General features: G+C 37.3%; 1 protein-coding gene across 2 annotated transcripts in view; it reads left to right on the top strand.

Annotated features, from left to right (window-relative positions):
- LOC131530792 (GTPase IMAP family member 8-like) overlaps window positions 1-4,664 on the top strand; it is a 96,707-nt gene extending 92,043 nt beyond the window's left edge. For both annotated transcript variants that reach the window (XM_058761258.1, XM_058761250.1), the window contains one exon: window positions 4,435-4,664. The gene's annotated coding sequence lies outside the window, so the exon portion shown is untranslated. The remainder of the gene's footprint in view (window positions 1-4,434) is intronic.
- The last annotated feature ends 16,570 nt before the right edge of the window (window positions 4,665-21,234 follow it).

Raw genomic sequence — 21,234 nt, 5'->3', positions numbered from 1 at the left:
TCTGCTGCCACAGAGAATTTGGTTTAGCACTAGCTACACAACAATCTCAGCGTAACTCAGAGCTAGAGAAACAGAACAATGAGCTTCAAGCTAGAGTATCCTCTTTGACTAAGAAATTGAACCGCAACAAAGCTGCAGCAAAAACTGATGTGGAAGAAGTTAGTCAGCCGGAGAACAATTATCCTGACTTACAAGCTTTTTTTGAAACAGATGTAACCATCCAATCAGTAACTGATGTGCCTGTAGATTCAGTGACGGTATGTGGCGCTAGATCTCAGGGAATTGAGGAAACTGAAAGTGTTCCTCTCAATTCTTCTGTTGTGCAAGTACAAACTGTTGCCAAAACACTAGGACCTAAAGATATAGAGAGGCTATCCCAGAGCTTACCCTCAGCACGCACAGATTTTTCTGAATTTAGAAGAGCATTGATCCGCAAAATGCGTCTCTACGACATGTCGTTAGCAGAAGTCACACAGCTGATGTCACAAATTCTAACTGAATCTGAATTCAACAGTTTTGAGTCTGCTGTTACTTCTGAACTACAACATGCCAGTAAAGGTGATTTGAGAGAAGGTGTTTTGAAAATTCTAAAGAATATCATGGGACCCAAAATAGACTGGTCCAGAATCACTAACTGCACTCAAAAAAATGATTCGGTCTAAATTTACATTTTATGTAATTCAATTGCATAACAATTTTCCATCCATTTAAATTACATAGTTTTAACATAAACAAATCAATAAACTTAATGTGATTCATATCCATCAGTCATACGTGAATGAAACAGGTAAGATTTATGTAATAATTCACAGCAAAGTCCCCACACTGCTCAGTGTTCATGTGTTTCCACACTACAGAGTGTTAAAGTAGCATTGAAGCAGTGTTGAGTTAAGAAGATAATTATGTGATGATTGATCATTAATGATGAACAGCTGCTGTTATCAAGAAGAATCACCGAAGGAAAGACAAGCATAATAACTACAACTGACTTCAGCTACAGCCGAAGATGAAATCAACTGAAATAAAAGAAGACATTAAATCTCTCAAGATCTGATTAAACAACTCCACAAACAGCATCAGGTTGACTTTATTTCTGTCAGACTTCTAGAGAAGCTCTTACTGAGAATTAACAGAGGTTTAGATGCTTTATTGTTTTGTTTGAAATCACCATCAAAGAGACCAGTGTTTCCTTTTATTGGACTCTGGGCTCTTGACCCCTTGACACTTTGGTGTTAATATTACGCTAGTTGCTTTAATTGTGTGTTTATATAACACGCACTTAGCTTAGCAAGTAAAGCCAAAAAAATAAAAATAAAATAATTGTGGGCAGATGACCCATTGACCTCATTTCAAGTCCAATATCTGATTATGTGGATGTTGTATTGCTTTAGATTTTTTTTTTTTTTTTTAGTATCTACAGGTCTAGTAGTATTGTAAAATCAGAAAATTTGAATAATTTACAAATCACTTTGTGCACAAAAAGTTTTCATCTGTACCAATTCAAAGACCACAGACATCAAGAATCAGCGTATGAATCTCAACAATGGTGACAGTCAACAAAATGCTTCATGTTGCAATGCATGCTGGGTACCGGCATAGTACAAGACTCTCCCATGTATCCCAGCATGCATTGCAGCATGAATAAACAATGCAGCTGAATTGTCTGATTATTTTCTTTTATTCTTACTATTTTATTTTACGTTTGCTGGTTTAGTTGTGATTTTTAAGTAGCTTATGTTGTGATGTTCAGAGTTTTATCTGAATATTTTCTTGACTGTCACCATTTTTGAGATTCATACACTGATTCTTGATGTCTGTGGTCTTTGAATTGCTGCAGATGAAAACTTTGTGCACAAAGTGTTTTGAAAATTATTCAAATCATCTGATATTTACAATACTGCAAGATATGAAGCTATGAAAAAAACTTAGAGCGGTATAACAGCTATATGATCAGTAATTGGGCTTAAAATGATGTCGGTGGATCATTTGCCCACAACTCTTTGTCACTTGGCTTTGCTGGTTAAGCTAAGTGTGTTTTAAATGATCACACAATTAAGGCAACCAGCGCAATATTAACACCAAAATGTCAAGGGTCAAGAGCCCAATAAAAGGAAACACTGGTCTCTTTGATGGTGATTTCAAACAAAACAATAAAGCATCTAAACCTCTGTTAATTCTCAATAAGAGCTTTTCTAGAAGTCTGACAGAAATAAAGTCAATCCGAAGCTGTTTGTGAAGCTGTTTAATCAGATCTTGACAGATTTAATGTCTTCTTTTATTTCAGTTGATTTCATCTTCGGCTGTGGCTGAAGTCAGTTGTAGTTCTTGTGTTTGTCTTTCCTTCGGTGATTCTTCTTGATAACAGCAGGTGTCCATCATTAATGCTCAATCATCACATAATTATCTTCTTAACTCCAGCACTGCTTCAATGCTACTTGAACACTCTGTAGTGTGGAAACACATGAACACTGAGCAGTGTGGGGACTTTGCTGTGAATTATTACGTAAATCTTACCTGTTTCATTCACGTATGACTGATGCATATGACTCACATTAAGTTTATTGATTTGTTTATGTTAAAACTATGTAATCTAAATGGATGGAAAATTGTTATGTAATTGAATTACATAAAATGTCAATTTAGACCGAATCATTTTTTTGAGTGTGTGTGCAAAGGAAAGAAGAAACTGTGAGTGAATACACTGAAAGGTTTTGTCAGTCAGCTGTAACTTACAGTGGAATAGTGGATGATTCTGAAAGTGTGCTTGATGACAAAGGACCACTAGTTCGAACATGGTTTGATGGCCTTTTATCAGAGTACAGATCAGCTTTGCCGTTCTTAGATCTAACATGGTCCACTGGAAGCTTGCAAAACAGCTTGGACGGGTTAGCTACTTGGGAAAGAGACTCTGATGTTAAAGCCAGAGTAAAGATTGCAGCAGCGTCCTTTAAGGTCAACACAGAGAACCGACAGAAACGTAAATGTCCTAAGAAGGAGGGCAGTTGCCATTACTGTGGTAAACCTGGACACTGGATGAAAGAGTGTAGGAAAAGCCAAAAGACATTAGGAGAAATTAACAGCTTTACTCAGCTTCTACTCAGTCTACTTGGTACTCTGAAGCAGCCCCTCCCCGCTTCACCGAACTGTTGGAGCAGTTTGCTCAGGTGTTAACTGTTAGGGCTGTGAGTGCTTAATTTCCCAGTAATGTACAACAAAGCTGAAAGATTCTTTGTAAATAAAACTACAGGAAGGTTACTGTCACTTCCTTCCATTGAGAGAATGCTAGTTAAGTACACTCACAGCCTTCAAAGCTATACTACAGCACACTCCAGTCACTCACCTATCCTCTCTGGGTTATGATGTTTGTTATGACTGATGTTCCATTAAAGGATGGAGATGTCACACACTAAAGTTTGCACACCACCTACAGGGATAGGATAGGACACATGGACCAGTGAGGAACCCAGGGAAGAACCGGATGCAACAGGCTTCGGGGGCCAACCCTGCGGTGAACACACCCTCATAGGCCTTCCCCATCCACTAGTCCACCCTCACCTCACTGTTCTTTAGGTGTCACAGGAATTAAGAAATAGGGAAAGAAGGAACAACAATAGCAGACGCAGATTGAACAGAGGATACAACCCTAATGTTTGTAGTCTTTAGAACAAATACTGCTCGGCCTTTTGTTTTCTTTCTTCCTCTGTGCAGATACCACTTGATGGCTGTCCTGAGACCCATACGCGCCAAACCCCTCACCTGCGCATGAAGCCAACAACGAGACTCACTACCAAGCCAACTGTCACGGAAGACAGAACAAAGAAAAAAAAATACACAACGCAGAGACTCACATCAACAAACTACAGTTAGTCCAAAATGCAGCAGCTAGAGTCCTTACTAGAACCAGGAAATATGACCATATTAGCCCGGTTCTGTCAACACTGCACTGGCTCCCTATCAAGCATCGGATAGATTTTAAAATCTTGTTAATTACTTATAAAGCCCTGAATGGTTTAGCTCCTCAGTACTTGAGCGAGCTCTTATCGATTATAGTCCTCCACGTCCGCTGCGTTCTCAAAACTCTGGCCGTTTGATAATACCTAGAATATCAAAATCGACTGCGGGCGGCAGATCCTATTCCTATTTAGCACCCAAACTCTGGAACAGTCTACCTAACACTGTTCGGGAGGCAGACACACTCTGTCAGTTTAAATCTAGATTAAAGACCCATCTTTTTAGCCTGGCTTACACATAACGCGTGTCGCTTCTATTATTCAAATCCGTTAAAGGATTGTTAGGCTGCATTAATTAGATCAACCGAACCGGGAACACTCCCCATAACACACGATGTACTCGTTACATCGTCAGTTGAATGGCATCTACGCTAATATTTGTTTGTTTCTTTCCTAGTCTGTTTCTCAGTCCGTATCCGATCAGATGGTGGATCAGCACCAAGAGATGATGTCTACAGCCCTGATCGTCAGCGGAGACCAGGACACCCAGATGACCCCCAGAGATATATCCTAGATATATCAACCAAAAATAACAAAATAACTAAAATATAATAAAATACCTAACTACATAATACTACTATTGTTAGAAATTGCAACAAAATTAAAATAGAAATATAAACTTTTGAACTGCGGGTTTCGTCTGGTCAGAGGAGAACTGGCCCCGACTGAGCCTGGTTTCTCCCAAGGTTTTTCTCCATTCTGTCACAGAGGAGTTTTGGTTCCTTGCCGCTGTCGCCTCTGGCGTGCTCAGTTGGGGACACTTAATTTCTAGCGATTATCGCCGATTTGATTGCACAGCTACTATTTAAACTAAACTGAGCTAGACAATGACATCTCTGAATTCAATAATGAAATGCCTTTAACTGAAAATTGAGTGTTTAATCTTATCATTATACATTACTGACACTCTATCCTCCAATTTGATACTGTTAAGTGCTTTGACACAATCTGCATTGTAAAAGCGCTATATAAATAAAGGTGACTTGACTTGACTTGACATCAGCAAATGACTTCCGCCTCTCACAAGGAAATGACAGTTCCAACCAGAAAAGATTATTCATCACTACAGACAATCAACACAGAACAAGTGCTATGAGCCTGTAACGATCACAAGTTACAAGAATAAACTTTTTAAGTGTCTAAGTTTGTATTTTGTGAGAGTTATTAGAACTCTCAAAGGGGGAATTGTGGGATTACAAATTTATTTAAATGTTTAATTTAGATTCCAATGTAATAGTGTACAAACTGAAGAAGTTATATACCTTGTATTTAGCATTTAAGGTGAAAAATGGTGACATGAGTCAGATCACTACATCAGATGCAAGAGGTCCCTGCCAGTTCCTGTTCTCCTATTGTAAGTGAAATGAGCCAAATGAGCCAGACTCGAATCTTTTGTTCTGCAAATGGCTTTCGGAGCCCCCTGGCCCAGACATGAATCGTTAGACTGATTGGATTATCAATGCAATCGAGTGTTGTTGATTGGGTCTGTCTTTCTCATTTGCATGCTTTGTTTAAAGTCGTCACCCAGGTGCTTTGTTTCCATTCTTAAGCACTGCCCCCTAAATGTATATACACTACAATGTATCACTGCTTTTAGTTAGACTTGGATGACTTCAGCGACGCACAGCGAGTTCTCAATAAAGAGTAACTTCTGGATGAAAGATATCCCAACGTCTCCTGGTCTCTGCTTCGTAGAAGATAAAAGTTCACAACAACTATAAGTAATATTTTAAAATCAATTCTGTAGCGCACAGGCAACCAGTGAAGAGAGCGTAAAATTGGAGTGATGTGGTCCCATTTTCGAGTACCTGTGAGCAGTCTGGCTGCTGCATTTTGAACTAACTGTAATCGGGAAAGAGCTGATTGGCTAATCCCAACATATAGAGCATTACGGTAATCCAGCCTGGAGGATATAAAGGCATGGATTACTTTTTCAAAATTTTTGAAGGAGAGAAAAGACTTTACTTTTGATAGCATTCGCAACTGAAAAAAGCATGATTTCACGACCAAGTTTATCTGCTTATCAAATTTCAAAGACTCATCAAAGACAACACCCAGGTTTTTCACTGATGTCTTCACACAAGAGGACAGCCCACCAAGATTTAATTTGGGATTATGAATTGAATCTGAAGAACCAAAAACTATTATTTCTGTTTTACTTTCATTAAAATTCAGAAAGTTTAAAGACAACCAGGATTTTATATCTGAGAAGCAAGCCAGGAGAGTGTCCAAACCATCTGAATTACGTTTTAAGGGCAAATAAACTTGGGTGTCATCAGCATAACAATGGAATGACAGCCCATATTTCCTGAAAATAGAACCAAGTGGAAGCATGTATATTGAAAAAAAGAAGGGAAGCCAAAATGGATCCCTGAGGAACCCCACATGATATAGAAGCATCACTAGAAAAATGATCTCCAAAGTTAACTGAAAACCTTTGATTAGAAAAATAAGATCTAAACCAATTTAAGGCACTACCCTTTATACCTGCGCATTGCTGCAACCGAGCAATAAGAACTTTGTGATCGACCGTATCAAATGCAGCGGTCAAATCTAGGAGCACAAGCACAGCATAGTTACCAGAATCGCAGGTTACTAAAATATCATTTAAAACTTTCAACAATGCAGTCTCAGTAGAGTGATGTTTTTTTAAACCAGATTGAAATATTTCAAAAATCATGTTGTCATCTAGAAAACTCTGCAATTGCTGTAGGACAGTTTTCTCTAAGATTTTAGCAATGAATGGCAAATTTGAGATAGGTCTAAAATTGGCTAACACTGTGGGGTCTAAGTTTTGTTTTTTAAGCAAGGGGTGGACTGTTGCATGTTTTAACAAGTCAGGTACAACACCAGTTTCTAAGCAGCGATTAATCATAGTCAATAGATGAGACCCAACTACATCCAAAACTTGTTTAAGAAAGTATGGAGGAATAATATCAAAACAAGAGCCTGAAAGTTTAAGCTGATCCACTATTTCTTTAAGATAAGTGCCAGAAATTGGTTCAAAATGACTAAAAACAGCACTGCAAACAGGGGGAAGAGAGGGATCGAAGGAAGAGGGAGTTATCCCCAGTCTAAGATCTCTTATCTTATTGACAAAAAAATTAAGAAAAAGAAGACATTTCAGGAAACAAACACACAGAGGGGTTCAAAGTAGTATTGATGATAGTGAAAAGTGTTTTTGGCCTGTGACAGTTTTTAGTAATGATTTCTAAAAAATATCTTGATTTTGCTGCTTTGACTGCCTTCTGGTATTGCAATAGCGAATCACTTAATATTTCAAACGAGACCTGGAGTTTGTCTGTTTTCCATTTACACTCTGCTCTTCTACAACACTTCCTGAGCGAGCGTATGGTCTCATCTATCCAGGGCTCAGACCTAGGTTTTTGTTTTAGGGTTTTTAGAGGTGCCACTGAGTCTAAAACATTTGCAGAAATATAATTAAACCTGGATAGGAGCTCCTCAGCACTCAAATCTGTTTGAGAATCATCCAGGGATAGAGTGGCATCACAGAAAGCTAAGGAAAAAGCATTTTTGGTGGTAGAAGTAATTAGCCGGGACTGGCGGGCAGATGAAGTATGATTTGAAACATTTAAAACACAATATTAGATCCCTTTCTACAAAAGCACTTTTTGTAAATGATATGATCACTGACCATAAACTAGATGTGCTTTGTTTGACAGAAACCTGGCTAAAACCAGATGATTACATTACTTTAAAGGGATAGTTCACCCAAAAATGAAAATGTGATGTTTATCTGCTTACCCCCTGGGCATCCAAGATGTAGGTGACTTTGTTTCTTCAGTAGAACACAAACGAAGATTTATAACTCAAACCGTTGTAGTCTGTCAGTCCCATAATGCCAGTCAATGGGCTCAGAATCTTTGAGAGAAAAAAAAAACATGCACAGATAAATTCAAATTAAACCTTGCAGCTTGTGATGATACATTGATGTCCTAAGACACGAAATGATCGGTTTGTGCGAGAAACTGAACAGCATTTATATCATTTTTGACCTCTGATACAGGCAATGTCCAACTCTCCTGAGCTCATCCACAACATCCGGCGCAGATCCTTACGTAGCAGCTCATAGAAACAGTCACTAATGAGGCATCTATGTATATATATCTATGTGCCAGAGCAGGTGGACGCGTCACACGCCGGATGTTGTGACAGTTGGACATTGAGGTTTATTAAAGGTAAAAAAATATATAAATACTGTTCAGTTTCTTGCACAAACCGATCGTTTTGTGTCTTAGGACATCAGTGTATTGTCACGAGCTGCAAGGTTCAATTTGAATTTGTCTGTGCATGTTGTTTTTTTTCTCTCAAAGATTCTGTGCCCATTGACTTGCATTATAGGACTGACAGACTGCAACGGTTTGAGTTAAAAATCTTTATTTGTGTTCTACTGAAGAAACAAAGTCACCAACATCTTGGATGCCCTGGGGGTAAGCAGATAAACATCAAATTTTCATTTTTGGGTGAACTATCCCTTTAAACCCCAAGATTACTGTTACAAACATGAACCGCGTCCAAAAGGTAAAGGGGGAGGTGTTGCTACAATTTATTACAATATTTTCAGTATTTCTCAGAGGTTGGGTTTCAAGTATAATTCGTTCAAAGTAATGGTGCTTCATATAACGTTATCCAAAGAAACAAGTGAAATAAATCCCCTGTGATGTTTGTACTGGCTACTGTATACAGGCCACCAGGGCACCATACAGACTTTATTAAAGAATTTTCTGATTTTCTATCGGAGTTAGTGCTGGCTGCAGATAAAGTCCTAGTTGTTGGTGATTTTAATATCCATGTTGATAATGACAGAGATTCGTTAGGATCAGCATTTATAGACATTCTAAACTCTATTGGTGTTAAACAACACGTGTCAGGACCTACTCATTGTTGAAATCATACTCTAGATTTAATACTGTCACATGGAATTGATGTCAGTGGCGTTGAAATTTTGCAGCAGAGCGATGATGTCTCAGATCATTATCTAGTCTCCTGTATATTCCGGTAACACTTTACAATATGGGTGCACAAATATGCATTAAATAATGCTTAACTAATGCACAGATAATCATGAGTTAATTTATAACTCATGATGAACTAAACCATTTACTAATGATTACTGCATCAGCAACTAATAAACATTCAATATGATTCAAAGATTAAGTAATCAATAAATTGTTATCAGTTAAATGTGTCATAATATATTAACTCACTGTAAAAAATTGCTGTAAAAAAACGTCCATATTCTGACAGTATCCTGTTTTTTCATTACAACAGTCAAATCCCGTAAAAAACAATGAATTCTGGGTAATATTTGTTGTTTTCGAGAAAGTAGCCTTCTGCAGTCCTGTGCATTAACAGCGCTCAGAGTCGACACTCAGAGGCTGTGTTTCAAATCACACCCTACACCCTCATTCACTATTCCCTACATGAGTTTACTAATATAGTCCACCTGACAGAGAGAATGAACACTAATGAGTGAATTCAGCCAATGATGAACAGCTGCTGTGAACAAGCAGAATCACTGGAGAAAAGAGAAAAATCAAACTACAACTGACTTCAGACACAGCCTTAGATGAAATCAACTGAAATAAAACAGCAGAGGAAGATTAAACAACTCAACAAGCATCACCAGCTTCACACATCACAGTCTGACTTTATTTCTGTCATATATCAACAAAATTACTTGAGAATTAATAGACATTTAGATGCTTTATTGAAAATGTTTCGTGTGACCTCACCATAATGGCGATCAGCGTTGCTTTAGTTGGGCTCTTGACCCTTGACTTTTTAAGGCTAGATTCTTTTTGGTTGTTGTAACTGTGTTTGTAAAATGCATATGTGATGTGGGATTTTTATTAGTTTCATGGTGTTTACGATATATGTTACTCCAAATAACTGTCTGTTATGAAGAGTTATAAAACATCTTTTGCACAAAACCTTCAGTACTACGGCATAATGAAGACACACACAGATATCAAGAATCAGCATATGAATCTCAACAATGGTGAGTCAAAAGCTTCATGCTGCAATGCATGCTGCGTACCAGCACAGTACAAAACTCATCCATGACTCCCCAGCATGCATTGCGACATGAATAAATGATGCCACTCAATTGTTCACTTATTTTCTCTAATTCTTTCTATTTGCTTTTATAATTGCTTTTGTTTTTGTGTTGAGTTTTAGTAGCGTGTTTCGTGACGTTCAGAATTGATCTGTTTATTTATTTTGGTTGATTGTCACCGTTGTTGAGATTCATACGCTGATTCTTAAGGTGTGTGTTTCATAACACTTTACAGGTTTTTTTTTAAATTGTCAGTAATGTTTTTAACAATCTTATATAAACTAGAGCAAAAGAATGCGCAGGCTGTTATTACATCACTTTGGTAACAGAAGAGACACTGGCAAAAAAATACAAAATCAGTGAATATAATGTTTAATGATAGTTATATCATTAACAAAACATAACTAATAATATTTCAGATTTTGCTTTGGTTCATTTTACCATAACACATGTGTTTCAAAACATGTTTACAACAGCTAAACAAAAGCTAATGTTAAAAAGTCCAGGTTCAAAAGCCCAACTTAAGCTAACACTGATCTCCATCATGGAAGTTAATAAAAAACAACAACTTGCATTTCTGTGAACGTCTGACAGAAATAGCATCAGTCTGGTTAGTAATGTGTGAAGTAATGCTGATTTAGGAGTTGTTTAATCAGATCTGGAGAGATGTAATGTCTTCTTTATTTCAGATGATTTCATCTAAGGCTGTGGCTGAAGTCAGTTGTAGTTCTTGTGTTTCTCTTTCTTCAGTGATTCTGCTTGTTAACAGCAGCTGTTCATCACTAATGCTCAATCATCACTTAATTAATCACAGAATTATCTCATTAACTTCAGCACTGATTCAGTGTTACTCTAACACTCTGTAGTGTGCGCACATTATAAGTGTTAATTTAAAACTGGGGATTTTGTCGTGGGCTTTAAAGGGTTAAAGATGTAAGAAGAGTAAAAACAGCATGAAATGTAATTTAACAGCAATAAACTGTAATTAATTTATGGCAACAAACTGTAGAAAAACAGTTACTTACTGTCAACCGTGCTGCCAGCAGATTACCGTTAATTCAAGGAAAAAACAGCAATTTACTGTAAAACATAACAGTCAGATTAACCAAATTAAAAAAGTTATTTTTACTGAAATATTAGTGAAGGTCCACAGAAAACAGTTATGCAAAGTCATGAACTGATAAGGAGAGTAAATATTAATCTGAACTGTATTAATGTGTTTTTGTACATGAGAGATCTTTTAGTTTAATGTAGTTTTGTGGGTCACCGTTGTGGTGGAGGGTAGAGCCTGTGCTTCAGTCAATGATGAGCCACGAACACTGATGTTCTGCTGCTTTATTTAAAGACAGTAACTGTGCAGTTGCTTAAGCAGCAATGATCTTTTTGTTAAGTACTTCAGCACATACATGTGTGCTTTAGCTGATGATGAACTGAAACGATTTGAGTTAAAGACATGTTTTTAGTTATTTAAAGTGTTTGCAGATTTATACTAAAAAATATATCTTCTCAGTGGACTCAAATGATATAAGTTCACATTACTAACGCCATATGAATACTAATATTTTAAACTCGAACTGTTTGAACCAATTGGAGCAGAGTTAATTTCCATGGTAGTATAACAGTAACATGCTGTAAAAATGAAGAGCTGTAAATTAACGGTACATTAACTCTTTCCCCGCCAGCGTTTTTTTAAAAAGTTGCCAGCCACCGCCAGCATTTTTGATGATTTTCACTTAAATTTGACGGCCCTCAGAATATTTTCTGCTATGAATATAAGAACATATCATATATCAAAATAAAGAACCATGTCTCTGCTTTTAAACAAAAACAAACTATTTTATTCTATCTTCATGTGTTCATGTTTTATCACCATTTGAATGCAGGTGGGTACCATCAAAATACAACATTTTGGACAAAAACTGAGAAAATGCATTTTTATCAAAGTAGTGCATTTTCATGCAAAATACATTCAGATGTCATATTCTTTCACCTGTAAATAATTATATGAATAATTTAAATTGCATTCAATAAACAGGACACACACACACAAACATATACATACATATGATTATACACACACACACACAGGCTACATACATACATATGCATACATATACTGTACATGCACGCACACACACACACACACACATATAGCTAGCTAGATAGATAGAGCCCACACACACACACACACACACACACATATAGATAGATAGATAGATAGATAGAGCCCACACACACCCCTATTCAGATCGACGGATCGGTTACAACTACATATGTTTCTGTGTCTGTAAATGCATCTTTCTCACTGACTACATCGTCCCGATCAGATTCAAAATGGTCAAAGCATGATCTACATAGGCTATGATCTATATATGATCTACATTTTCTCTGATCCTTCCATTTATGCCAATCGTCTTCCATTCGCACCCTAAAGACCCAGAAGTCCCGTAACTCATTCAGGACATGCGCTAGGGCTTTCCTTACCGTAATACACCTAGAATACAGATTGCCATAAAAACTTGTCAATGGCGGGGAAGAGTTGTCTCTTAATTGACGAGATATCTCGTCAATGGCGTTGAAAGAGTTAATGGAGACTCTGCTGCCAGTACATTACTGTTATTTAACGGCACATTTTTTTACAGTGTACCTAATAACTTATTTTATTAACTAATGAAGTAAATTCATATGTTAATTACCACATTGGGTTGAAGCCATGCCTTTGAACTTCCAGTTGTCTGCTTTAATTAATCATTAGCTAATGATTTGCTAAGGTATCATTTTGTTAAGACTTTACTTGTTGAGGCACATGACTATTAACTAATTGTTAAGTAATATGTCATTGTGGTTATAGATTTTGAATTAGTTAGTTAGTCATGCGCCTCAACAAGTAAAGGCACACCATAATGATGCCCATGCAAATCATTATCTAATGATTAATTAAAGCAGACAACTGAAAGTTGAAATGCATGCTTGAACCCATTGTGGTAATTAACATATTCATTTACACTATTAGTTAATATAATATGTCATTAGGGAATTAATACTTTATGACACATTTAACTAATAACAATTTATTGATTACTTAATCTATGAATCATATAGAATGTTCATTTGTTGCTGCTGCAGTAATTATTAATAAATGGTTTAGCTCTTCATGAGTTACACATCAACTCATTATTATATGTGCATTTGTTAAGCATGATTTAATGCATATTAGTGTCACCGTATTGTAAAGTGTTACCTATATTCCATATAGCTAAAGCTGTAAAGTCAACTCCTTGTTACAAATATGGTAGAACCATCACTTCTATCACAAAAGATTGCTTTATAAATAATATTCCTGACTTATCTCAGTTCCTCAGCATATCCAATAGCTCAGAACAACTTGATGATCTAACAGAAACTATGGACTCTCTCTTCTCTAGCACTTTAGATACAGTTGCTCCTTTATGCTTAAGGAAGATTAAGAATAAGACTCCAACACCGTGGTATAACGAGCACACTCATGCCCTAAAGAGAGCAGCCCGGAAAATGGAGTGCAGCTGGAGGAAAACAAAACTAGAGGTATTTCGTATAGCTTGGCGGGAAAGTACCCTATCCTACAGAAAAGCATTAAAAACTGCTAGATCTGATTACTTTTCATCTCTTCTAGAAGAAAACAAACATAACCCCTGGTATTTATTCAATACAGTGACTAAACTAACGAAAAATAAAGCATCAACAGGTGTTGGCATTTCCCAACAGCACAGCAGTAATGACTTTATGAACTACTTTACTTCCAAGATCAATACTATCAGAGATAAAATTGTAACCATGCAGCCGTCAGCTACAGTATCGCATCAGATAGCGCACTATAGATCCCCTGAGGAACAATTCCATTCTGTAGGAGAGGAAGAATTGTATAAACTTGTTAAATCATCTAAACCAACAACATGTATGTTAGACCCTATTCCATCTAAACTATTAGAAGAGCTGCTTCCAGAAGTCATAGATCCTCTTTTGGCTATTATTAATTCATCATTGTCATTAGGATATTTCCCCAAAACCTTCAAATTGGCTGTTGTTAAGCCTCTCATTAAAAAACCACAACTTGACCCCAAAGATCTAGTTAATTACAGACCGATCTCGAATCTCCCTTTTCTGTCAAAGATATTAGAAAAGGTAGTATCCTCACAATTATGTTCTTTCTTAGAGAAAAATGGTATCTGTGAGGAATTCCAGTCAGGATTTAGATCATATCATAGTACTGAGACATCTCTCATTAGAGTTACAAATGACCTGCTTCTATCATCTGATCGTGGTTGTATCTTTTTATTAGTTCTACTGGATCTTAGCGCTGCGTTCGACACTATCGACCACAACATTCTTTTGAATAGACTAGAAAACTTTGTTGGCATTAGTGGAAGCGCCTTAGCATGGTTCAAATCGTACTTATCTGACCGCCATCAGTTCGTAGCAGTGAATGAAGAGGTATCATATCGATCACAAGTGCAGTATGGAGTACCTCAAGGCTCAATACTAGGGACGTTACTTTTCACACTTTACATGTTACCCTTAAGAGATATTATCAGGAGACATGGTGTTAGCTTTCACTGTTATGCTGATGATACTCAGCTGTATATTTCTTTGTGAATCACACCAAATTGAGAAACTAACGGAATGCATAGTTGATATAAAAAACTGGATGACGAGTAATTTCTTATTGTTAAATTCTGAAAAAACAGAGGTGTTAATAATAATCTAGAACACTATCTAACACTTGACGTCTGCTCTGTCAATTCTTTTTCATCAGTTAGGAACCTAGGTGTGCTGTTTGATAGCAATCTTTCATTTGAAAGCCATGTTTCTAACATCTGTAAAACTGCGTTTTTCCATCTCAAAAACATATCTAAATTGCGACCTATGCTCTCAACGTCAAATGCAGAAATACTAATTAATGTGTTTATGACCTCAAGGTTAGACTATTGTAATGCTTTATTGGGTGGTTGTTCTGCACGCTTGGTCAACAAACTACAGTTGGTCCAAAATGCAGCAGCTAGAGTCCTTACTAGAACCAGGAAGTATGACCATATTAGCCTGGTTCTGTCAACACTGCACTGGCTCCCTATTAAACATCCTATAGATTTTAAAATCTTGTTAATTACTTATAAAGCCCTGTGTAACAGCCCATAGTGCTGTTACTATGGATTTAGTTAGGGTGCAGTTTTACTACAGCCCTCTAGGGGCTCTAGGGCGCTCCCCTCCTCTATATTAAGCCCAGGTGGGGTAGTAGAGGGAGATACATTGTTTGGAAGGAAGCATGGCTTCTCATGCTACCTTCAATGTTTTGAGTCCCGGTTGAGAAACGTCGATGTTTTAAGCTCAATCAATGTAAGTGTTTATCTTTGTAAGTTTATTTGTGTTACTTTGCTTGTGTTTGTTTATTTGGTTATTTTCTTTGACGAATGTGTTTGTTAGCACTCTGGTTCTCAGGATGTGTTTGCGTTCTAGAGGGACTCTTTTGTACTGGTGGTTATTCTTGCCACTGAAGGCCGTGTCTGTACCTGGGAGATATTTCTAGGATGGGATTCCTGTTGCTGTCGTGGACAGTTTGAGTTTCCTCACTCGGGGACTAGAGTGGTTTTGGGACTATATGGTGGAGTTTGTTGGATGCACATTGAGCTTTGTCGTCTTCATCAGAATCATCGTCATCTTCTTCGATATCATCGTCTACCATGTCTTCAATGATAAGTACTACAGACATTCAGTGACAATCATGTTTCCCATTGGACTATGCTACAGGTTTAACTTTCAACCAGAGTTTCCACTCCTGTTTGTATGCTTGCAAACCCACATACTTACATTTCACAAAGCAACCGAGACTGTTGTTTTTCTTGTTGTTTATGTTGTGATTGGTTTATGCCAACTTCTACCACACAATAATAATTGGTTTAATCTCACTCTGTGTATTGATTTGGTCATTGTGTCAACATATTATGTGTTTTAAGGTACACTTATGAAGAAAGGTTGGTGGGCCCCTCTCTCAAAATATATTGTAGTGGCTCGTTCTTTTAAAGAGAAGGGGAGCGGTTACACCTGAATGGCTTAGCTCCTCAGTACTTGAGTGAGCTGTTATCGCATTATAGTCCTCCACGTCCGCTGCGTTCTCAAAACTCTGGCCGTTTGATATACCTAGAATATCAAAATTCCCTCAGCAGAAATATACAGGAATTGAATAAAGTTATCAAACACTAAATACAGATGAATCCTTAAAACTATAAAAGTTATTGATTTCCTCTTTTTTTTCTTTTGTTCTTGATGAACAGACATCACATCAGCTGGTTATTAGTTTGTTTTGGCTTTTGTTTCTTTAAGAGCTGCTGCTGTTGAACGTGACGAGGATCTGACACGCAGAGTATTTTCTCTAAACTCTACATTTTCTGACCCATCAGGTCGGACCCATTTCAGTCTCTTCTAATGAGCTGATGAGTTGAATTGAGTGTGTTAGATGACGGAGACAGTGCTGGGATGTTCGGGACAGTTTTGAAAACCATTTCAGAGACATGTTCTTATGTAACTCATATATAACATATCACATGCATAGTTTTATGGCAGCTTTAATCACCTTTTTGGTAACTTTGTGACTTAACTGATCACGACATTGCATGCTAGTAGTTTCTTTCGCGATTTGATATGTAATGATACAGACTATTGTGCACGCCGGCACCTTTGTGCGTCTATTGAAGAGCTTGCGCTGTTAATTATTTAACAGCATTAAATATTTTTAATGCGTTAAACTGAAACAATTAATCACCAGCGTTAACACACTAATTTTGACAGCACTAATATATATATATATATATTTATACAGTGGTCTAAATAAGTATTGGCCCCCTTCCTGATTTTTAATTTTTTTGCATATTTGTCACACTTAAAAGATTCAGATCATCAAACAAATTTTAATATTACACAAAGATAATGCAAGTAAATACAAAACGCAGTTTTTAAATGATGATTTCATTTATTAAGGGAAAAAAGCTGTCCAAACCTACCTGGCCCTACATGAAAAATTAATTGCCCCTCCTGTTAAATCATGAAAGAACTGTGATTAACCACATAATTTTAGAAAGCTGAGTTAAATTTCACTAGCCAAACCCAGGCCTGATTACTGCCAGACCTGTTGAATCAAGAAATCACTTGTAGATAGAACCTGTCTGACAAAGTGAAGCATGTTTAAAGAGCAACACATCAATCAACACATCAGCACACAGATCTTAAGAAATTCATAAATGGATGAGAACCAAAATAGAAATGGCTTTATAACCCTTTCCAGACTGATACATGTAAACTAAGGCTTTGGGACTCCAGCAAACCATGGTCAGAGCCATTATCCACAAATGGAGAAAACTTGGAACAGTGGTGAACCTTCCCTGGAGTGTCCAGCCTACCAAAATTACTCCAAGAGCACAAAGACAACTCATCCAGGAGGTCATAAAAGAACCTAGAACAACATCTAAAGAACTGCAGGCCTCACTTGCCTCAATTAAGGTCAGTGTTCATGATTCAACAATAAGAAAGAGACTGGGCAAAAACAGCATCCATGGGAGAGTTCCAAGGCAAAAGCCATTGCTGACCAAAAAGAACACAAAGGCTCGTCTCACATTTGCCAAAAAATATCTTGATTATGCCCAAAACTTTTGGGCAAATATTCTGTGGACTGATGCGACAGAAGGTGCGTGTCCCGTTACATCTGGCGTAAAACCAACACAGCATTTCATAAAAAGAACATCATACCAACAGTCAAACATGGTGATGGTAGTGTGATGGTCAGAGGCTGCTTTGCAGCTTCAGAACCTGGATGACTTGCCATAATTGATGGAACCTGAATTCTGCACTCTATCAGAAAATCCTGAAGGAGAATGTCCGGCCATCAGTTTGTGACCTCAAGCTCAAGTGCACTTGGGTTATGCAGCAGGACAATGATTCCAAACACAGCAGCAAGCCCACCATTTGGAGTGGCCAAATCAAAGTCTGGACTTAAATCCAATTGAAATGCTGTGGCATGACCTTAAACAGTCCATTCATGCTCGAAAACCCTCCAATGTGGCTGAATTAAAACAAATCCTCCACAGCACCTGTTACAGACTCATTGCATGTTATCGCAAACGCTTGATTGCAGTTGTTGCTGCAAAGGGTGGCACAACCAGTTATTAGGTTTAGGGGGCCAACACTTTTTCACACCACTGTATATATATATATATATATATGCCTATATTGAATCAGTACACACACCCCCAGTTTCACAGACAAGGCTTAAGCCTAGTCCTAGACTTAAATGTAAATCTGAGCTGTTTCAACTGAAAGAAACTTGCACCGACTGATCTTAAAACATGTCAGTGCCTTTGTTTTGTCTTAGGTTTCCACTCCATCCTCTCCTTCAATCTTATCAATCATATCCTTCTCTTATTAATTATGATATTCCTTTGCTTATTATTATTTGCTGTGTACTTATGAATCAAGTTATTTGGTGATTAACTAAGAAGTAGAGCCATCTATATTCATAGATTGAAGTGTGCATACATCCTTTTTAGAAGTGGTCTGAGTAAACAGTGAGACACCTGTTGAGTGTATGTTAGTCTTAGGGTCACAAGGCCAGGCTAAGGGGGTCAGGGTGACCTACCATCTACGTGAGCTACAGTGACAAAGAGAACTGTGATTATTTATAGGCTGAATAACAGATATTAAAAATCCTGTTCAAACCTGTATTTCTATTCTCCAAGATTGATGGCTGCATAGTATGTGTGTAACCAACCAATAAGATGCTCTCTAGAAGCCAGAGAACTTTGAGATGCAGATAAGGACTCTGTGTGTGTGTGTGTGTGTGTGTGTGTGTGTGTGTCAGCATGTATTCCCTTTGTTGGAAGAAGACCGTCTCCTGTCGTCATCCTGATCCGAGCTGAGGTGTCGTCTTCTCCATTTGCTGATGCCTGAAATAATCATTTGGAGATATGTGTGGAGCATTTACGTCCATATGTGGAAACTGTCTAAAATTATCTAGGTTTTGTAACCAATCAGAATATTGTTGATTTTTGTGTTGACGCAATTAGCACCCTCTGTCAGGGTATAATTGCTGGTGATTTTTGGCTTGTGAGCAGAGCGGCCTACGAACTCCATCGCGAGTATTGAAGCTGAAACTGCAAACTATTTCTTCAGTAAACTTTCTTCAATTGAAACGCATCTCTTGACTCCGTGACTTCATTTCAACCAACACCTGATTCTGTTTGGGTTTTTAACTGTAAATTCCCCTACAAGATGAACACCAGTAATGCTTTTTTCTAGTGATGGGCAGCTTTAAGATTTTCAGCCAAGTGGTTCACAAAAGGGTTAATTTCTGGAGGCTTCATTTGCTCACAATACCACCTGGTGGCCAAAAAGTATAAAACAAGCAGATATATTACAGACAGAGGTGTAAAGTCCAGGGGGCAGAAAGTAAAAGTTCTGCCATATGTTTATTCCACCCATGAACTCAGCAGCTGATTTCACCAGAGGAGGAACCAAGTCATTCCTTTCAAGTCACAAACGAGTCTCGAGTCAAATCCCAAGTCCTCAAAGAGTTAAAGTTAATGATATAATTAAGAGACTAATTAAATGATGATTGTGCATTAGTGATGAACACCTGCTGTTATTGAGCGTTACAGAGGATCAGATGTTGATGTTTTATTGGTTAAAATGATGCCACCATCAAGGAGATCAGTGTTTGCTTTAGTTGGACTCTTGGCCCTTTTAATAAGTGAAGTTGGTTTGCTTTTAAGCAATTGCAATATTTCTTCACAAGCTTCTAATTCAGCAATGTGCAAATGCACAAATGTTTGTTGAGCAAGCAGATGGGTTTACACTTTCTGCTTTTAAGTCACTGAATGAACATCATGAAAGTGTTTCTGTTTGGTTTCTTGATTGGCATTCAGCGATTGTTGAACTGCAACAAAATCATATTAAACAAATGTCACCATAATGCTTAAATATTGGAAAAAAAAGAGCTATATTACTCAGGCTTTTAGACATGAACACTTATCATACGATCCTCAACAATGGTGACAATAATTATTCATCCTGCAGTGTATGATGGGAGTTTTTACTATGGTGTTACCCAGCATGCATTGCAGCATGAAGAATTTTGTAGATTGTCACCATTGTTGAGATTCATATGCTGGTTCTTGATGTCTGTGTGTGTCTAAACAGCATAGGAATTCAAATATCTTTATGCATTTATATTGTTGAAAACCTGGCCATATAAACAAAAAGAAAAAAAAAGGTGTTTGGGATGTAAGCAAGACTTTCAAAAGCTTTAAATCCATCATTAAAAAAATGTTGTGGAGTTTTTATCCAAAGTGACTTATAGTGCTTTTATTACAGGGACCCACAATTCCCTGGAGAAAAGGAGTCTTGCTCAAGGACACACTGGGGGTTGTGAACCAGTAACCTTTTGCTTATTAGTTCAGTGGTGTAACCCACTACAAAAGTAATAAAGCTACAACAAAAATTGACATGTTATTGTAAACATGAAATTAAATTTGGCAATAAATGGAAAGCTGACAACATGAATTGTAAAATGTTTAACTCTGTTTAAATGTTTTACAGGTAGTCGTGCTCATGGGGAGCAGGCACATGAATGTTTGGAGCAGACACAGTGGCAGCCAGAATGTCCCACATGTTTTCTCCTGCTCTTGCCTCAAAGTTGTGTGGTTCAGGGGTGTCATCATGGTCTTCCTCATCCTCTGGCTCAACGATGTCCTCATTGAGAAGAGCAAGATTGTGAAGCACAGCGCAGCTGCAGAACTGGCACAGCTGTGTTGAGATGGCAGTAGGATGTGGGTTCACTGTCTGTAAATACATGATTGTTAGAACAGTAAGTTTGAATGAAGTTTGAATGAATCTGTTGTTGACTTCTATATGTATGTATTTATTGTGATGCTTATTTTTATTCATTCTTTTATTCATGTTTCTTATTGTTGTCAGTAAATAAAATATTTTATTCATGCATCAATTGCTTGACTGAAAATTGTCGTATTCACATAGACTGCATTTGTTTAACTAGTATATATTTATGTATAGCTATGTCACATGACAAAAATTACATTTTGCTTATTTAAAAAAAAAAAGTAACGT

Source organism: Onychostoma macrolepis, chromosome 22, assembly GCF_012432095.1.
Source record: "Onychostoma macrolepis isolate SWU-2019 chromosome 22, ASM1243209v1, whole genome shotgun sequence".
Classification (NCBI taxonomy): Eukaryota; Metazoa; Chordata; class Actinopteri; order Cypriniformes; family Cyprinidae; genus Onychostoma; species Onychostoma macrolepis.
The sequence above is the reverse complement of the archived record's forward strand: the minus strand, read 5'-3'. Positions and strand labels throughout refer to the sequence as shown.